General features: G+C 31.7%; 1 long non-coding RNA gene across 1 annotated transcript; it reads left to right on the top strand.

The window, feature by feature from the left end:
- The first annotated feature begins 2,025 nt into the window (after positions 1-2,025).
- On the top strand, positions 2,026-5,672 carry LOC125654896 (uncharacterized). Its single transcript, XR_008799203.1, has 2 exons — positions 2,026-2,468; positions 4,123-5,672. It is a non-coding gene; the product is annotated as an uncharacterized LOC125654896 (long non-coding RNA).
- The last annotated feature ends 911 nt before the right edge of the window (positions 5,673-6,583 follow it).

Raw genomic sequence — 6,583 nt, 5'->3', positions numbered from 1 at the left:
GATACACACATTTAGACTGTGATACACACACTTAGTTAGTGATATGCACATTTAGTCTGTGATACACACATTTAGGCTATGATACACACATTAAGTCTGTGATACACATATTTAGTCTGTAATACATACATTTAGACTGTGATACACACATTTAGTTAGTGATATGCACATTTAGTCTGTGATACACACATTTAGTCTGTGATATATACATTTAGTCTGTGATACAAACATTTAGTCTGTGATATGCACATTTAGTCTGTGATATGCACATTTAGTCTGTGATACACACATTTAGTCTGTGATATATACATTTAGTCTGTGATACAAACATTTAGTGTGTGATACACACATTTAGTCTCTGATATGCACATTTAGATACACACATTTAGACAGTGATATACACATTAAGTCTGTGATACACACATTTAGTCTGTTATATGCACATTTAGTCTGTGAAACACAGATTTAGTCTGTGATACACACATTTAGTCTGTGATACACACATTTAGTCTCTGATACACACATTTAGTCTGTTATACACACATTTAGTCTCTGATACACACATTTAGATACACACATCCATACTGTGATACAGAAATTTAAATACTCACATTTAGCTAGTGATGTACACATTTAGTCTGTGATACACAATTTTAGTTTGTGATATGCACATTTAGTCTGTGATACACACATTTAGTTTGTTATACACACATTTAGTCTGTGATACACACATTTAGTCTGTGATATGCATATTTAGATGCACACATTTAGACTGTGATATACACGTTTAGTCTGTGATACTCAAAATTAGTCTGTGATAAAAACATTCAAATACACACATGTAATCTATGATACACACAATTAGTCTGTGATACACACATTTAGTCTGTGATACACACATTTAGTCTGTAATACACACATTTAGTCTATGATACACACATTTAGTCTGTGATACACACATTTAGTCTGTGATACACACATTTAGTCTGTGCTATTCACATTTAGTCTGTAATACACACATTTAGTCTGTGATACATACATTTAGTCTGTGATACACACAATTAAACAGTGATATACAAATTTAGATACACGCATTTCACCAGTGATACACACATTTAGTCTGTGATACACACATTTAGTCTTTGATACACGCATTTAGTCTGTGATATACACATTTAGTTTGTGATAAACACATATAGTTTATGATACACACATTTAGTCTGTTATACACACAGTTTGTTTGTGATATACAAATTTAGTCTCTGATACACATATTGAGTCTGTCATAAACACATTGTGTCTATGATACACACATTTACTCTGTGATACACACATTTACTCTGTGATACACACATTTACTCTTTGATACACACATTTGGATACACACATTTAGTCTGTGATATACAAATTTAGATACACATATTTAGGTAGTGATATACACATTTAGTATGTGATACACACATTTAGTCTGTGATCCACACATTTAGTCTGTGATACACACATTTAGTCTGTGATATACGCATTTAGTTTGTGATTAACACAAATAGTTTGTGATACCCACATTTAGTATATGATACACACATTTACATACACACATTTAGTCTGTGATACACAAATTTATATATACACATTTAGTTAGTGATACATACATTTAGTCTCTGATATACATATTTAGTCTGTGATACACACATTAAGTCTGTTATATGCACATTTAGTCCGTGATACACACATTTAGTCTATGATACACACATTAAGTCTGTGATACACAGATTTAGTCTGTGATACACAGATTTAGACTATGATACACACATTTAGTTAGTGATATACACATTTAGTTTGTGATAAACACATATAGTTTGTGATACATACATTTAGTCTGTGATACAAACAGTTTGTCTGTGATATACAAATTTAGTCTGTGATACACACATTTAGTCTGTCATAAACATATACTCTGTGATACACACATTTAGTCTGTGATACACACATTTGGATACACACATTTAGTCTGTGATATACAAAGGACTAAGACCATGTTTATCAAAATTCGGCCTAACGTCCAAAGTGAATAATTTTTTGTTAGAAATATTCTCTAACATGTTCTTTTCCTATAATGTACTGGTTTTTATATGTAGAGTTGGTGAAAGAACACTATTTTTAGGTTTACATTACTAGTATAAATCCTATAATTTGCTCTACTTTTTAAGATTGCGTCATACAACGTCGCTATATATTATTAGAAGTGGTAACGTATTGTAAAACATAATTATGCAATGAGTGGTTTAATATATAATAAGATCTTGAAAAAGAAATTTTCTTTCCCAATACGCAATAAGGTTATTTTACTTATAGCCCGAATGGCAAACCATATTTTTCAATCCTTCATTCGGCCATTTTCACACGCCGCGCCGTTAGCCTGTTTGCGCTGTTCGTGGAAGTTGCAGAGGATGTACTCATCGCATTTCAACGTAAGTTTTAGAAATATGAATATACTTCACCTCTACTCGTTAAACTGTATAACCAAATAGGTGTACCAATTGCTCTTAAAAATAATAAACAAGTCGCATGGAACGAATAGTATGGTGCGCCTGTGGTGTGTTGACATAAACTCATATTCACGCATTGGGCTGTTGGAAATCCCACAACAAATCTGTTAACTGTTGTCAACATAGATTAATTGTTTATCTATTATAATTATATATTGTTAAGATTTAAAATTGTATGTATATCAGCTGATCAGAAAAATCAGCTGTTTCACGATCATGCCATTTTCAATTCCGAGTGCATGACCTTCTCGGGTCTATCTGAATTTTCTTACATGATGTTTGACTCACTTTACACTTTGAACTTTCCATGTATCATTGTATGGTCTAAAAAGTATTTGTATAGGTTAAAGAGACATATAATTGTATATAGATGTATATTTCCATAATGGTATAGGTCACTGGGGTTACATGTAGGCCTGTGGGGGGTTATAGGTTCAATAATTTTCGAATGATTTGGTATTCTAGTATTCTACTATGTTTAAACTTAACTTAGTGATTATTTAGTAATCAAATAAAAGTTATATGATGAATCGATACATTTCTTCAATTTACTGTAAACAAAAACTGTTTCTGTGTTTTGGAATCTGTCTGGTATTAGTGCATAATAAATAACTTCATAAGTCAATAAATATATTCTTGTTGTAGTGATGACATTTGCAAAATCTGTGAGAATATAGAAAAAAATGTGTTAGGGTCAACAGAAATGTTTAATTAGGGTAGGTTGGGAAAGTGGAAACCAATTAACATATATATATATATATATATATATATATATATATATATTTTTATTTTTTTTTATTTTTTTTTTTGGCCTTACGCGGAAACATGGATTAGAAAAGTCAAAATGATTTTTACATTCAATAATTTTTAAATACTAATTAAAAGCACCATTAAGCCAGGAAAATCATAAGAACAGTTTGGTTTTCTAACTTAAATATGCCTTATTTCAAGATAAATTGTAAACATGTCAAACTTAATTTCAACAATTACACTTACAACTTACATGCCTGCATTGGGATTAGATATAGAATCACTCAGAGAATGTTGAATTTCATAGGTACTACCATGATTTAAGCATATAATTTTTTGTTAGCTTATCTCCTTTATATTATTGAATATTAAATTTTTCCATACATCTACCACAAGAAAGAGTATGAAAGATAAAAATATTTTGTGAATTTGCTGATAATTGTGAAGTAAGATAATATATCAACATTAGCTACAACAAAAATTATTAGATGGGGAATCAAATTCAAATGAAATGTTTGTGTATATAATTATTTATGCAGAAATGTACATGTAGCTAAACTGTCCTCTATTGTTTAGTTGGAGACATGTCAATCTCCCACCGAATACATAAATGTAATTTTTCTGAATTCTATATCAATGAAAATACATGAGGGCATGAAAGTACAACTTTTATATGAATATTATAATACAGGTGTCCGTGTTTGCCCAACTCTCCATTTTGTATTGCTTGTAGGAGTTATGAGATTGATCACTGTTTGTTATCTTCACCTTTCATTTATGATATAGTTTTGATAATGATATAATACTGGAGTAATTTGAATTTCAGGATGATATAATATGTCCAGCAAAAATTGATGGCAAGGGTGACATGAATCAGATTGACAAGAATCCATATTCCTACTCCTCAATAATGCTATCATCACTGCCATCAGATTCATCAATGATAGTGGCATCAGTGACACATGCATATAAGTGTTGGACATCACTGCAGGAATAGCTTCCTTGTTGTGCCTGCTAATAGCAAGGTACCAGATTATACAGCAGTTATGTGGAAACAGATTCCCACAATAGGGGGACCAGATTGACACCTACATTGTACAGTATCAGGCAGTTATATCAAAACTGGAAAAACTGGATCCAAACAAGACTATATTTCTTGGAAGAAACATGTCGACTCTGAAGTTTAAACCTTATTAACCCATGGCACTTCCAGAGACATCCTGATACCATGGTTCTATGTCATTTGAAATATACCTGTGGAGGTTTTTAAAGTGTTTTTTTTGGGGGGGGGGGGGGAGTTTATTAATTGGAAGAATTCATATTTGATGATTCAAATGAAAATCTGTATGTTGAATTATGAATGTCATAATGTACTTTTTGAATGAGTTCAAGAATGGTTGTCCTGATGAAAAGTGCAGAGTCAAAAGTTAACAAATTGTCAAAAACACTGGTCAGGTCTGAATTCATCATCTTGGACACCTTGCAGTTGGAATTATGATCTCTATGAAGAAATGCTGAAAATCTTGCAAAAGAGGAAATGACAAGTTGGGGTCCAAGGCACTTGCATATATGCATGAGAAGGTGTTCTATCTAGGCTTGAGGTCAATTACATAGCAATGTAACACCTTACATTACCTAGAAAATTTCACATTACCATTACTCCTATTTTGAAATATAATGTATTACATTACTTGAGAGTGAATTTACATTACACATTTACATAACATACTGTCAGATATTAAAGAAATGGCAGAAAAATTATTTCTGTATTATGATTTTTAATTATACATTAACATAAGTACACAAAATATTCAGCAATGTTAGGAAACATATCTATTAAGTTATTCATTGCATTTGATTGTCATCAATGTTTCAAATGCTTCAGTCAATCACTAATATAATGAATTATTCTAAATCTTCAAAATATCATCAAATATTTGAAGTAGTGTAAATGTAATGGAAAATAATGTGCAGTACAATATGCATTACATTACCATTACTTGTAATGCAAAAATGGTCCATTACACCCCCATTACATTGAAACTGGCTGCCATTTAATTACCATTACCCCAGGCCTGGTTCTGTCGAGAGGTATTGAAATTGTCTGTAGAGACTTTGTCTCAGGAAGTGGCCGAGATTGATTGTGACAATTTTGTTGGATGTGAATTTACTGACACACATGTCTACACTTGCTACACAATATATCATGTGGTGGTTTCAACAAGAAAGTTCTTACTCTGCAGGAAATGACGAATAGCTAATGGATTCACATTTTTTCTGACTTTTCTTCTGTACATTAGATGCATTAGAAAAACTTTCCTTTCCATTATCTTTTGCTGGTTCATACTTTGAAATAAAATCAAGTCCGAAAATAAAGTATTTTGGGGGTTTTTTTTCAATGAATTTTAAAAAATGTAATCTGTAATCCTTGCATATTTTCTTGGTGTTCTGTGATTGCATAGGCCTATTGATTTTTATTTGTATTCAGGTATAATTTCATCTTCAGTGTCTTGAAAGAAAGAAATTTTTCAATAACGCCAAGAAAAATGTAGGTAACATTATGATTTAAAAAAAAAAAAATAGTGACACGGGTAGGAATTGAACCCGGATCTCCCGATTGAAGGACGGGCTCTCTACCACTAAGCCACGAAGTCTATGACGTCACACGTTGAAAAATCCTTCATACATTTACTTGCCCTAGTTAACGTTATACTTTCGATATGTCGGCAATAGTTTTAGTTATATCAATGCATGTTTTATAAATTCTTTTCATTTTGATCTTAGTAATTCTGTTGGTGTCGTCTAAATAAAAACTTTCTATAACATTGAAGGTCCGATTTCTCGGACAGCAGATTCGTTTGTTTACGCATTAAAATTCTATAGCTTTTAGAATGTGATAAAAACACCACATAGCTTAGGGGTGTATTCTGCATGGAAATGATGTAGACTCCACATAAGTATATTGTTTTAATTTTTCAAAGCAACATAATTAATAAAATACCCACAACTCTCACAAAAATAAATAATTCCGGATTGCTCTCGATTTAATTCAAAGTTGATATTCATCAACAGCACACCTTTCGATCCAAAAAATCGTTCGTGCAAAATTTATTTGTATTGATAGATTTTGATAGACTACAGTCAGTTTCTGGATCGAAGGTCGTGTTTTATATGAATTATATAACTAAATTTGAAAAAAGTGGAGATTTCTGCAGAAAACCAGACCGATACCGGTTTTGTCTTGTATAGAATTCCACAAGCTGACGTTTTGGCGGGGAAATCTTGGC

Source organism: Ostrea edulis, chromosome 10 (assembly GCF_947568905.1).
Source record: "Ostrea edulis chromosome 10, xbOstEdul1.1, whole genome shotgun sequence".
In the NCBI taxonomy this organism is placed as follows: Eukaryota; Metazoa; Mollusca; class Bivalvia; order Ostreida; family Ostreidae; genus Ostrea; species Ostrea edulis.
The sequence above is the reverse complement of the archived record's forward strand: the minus strand, read 5'-3'. Positions and strand labels throughout refer to the sequence as shown.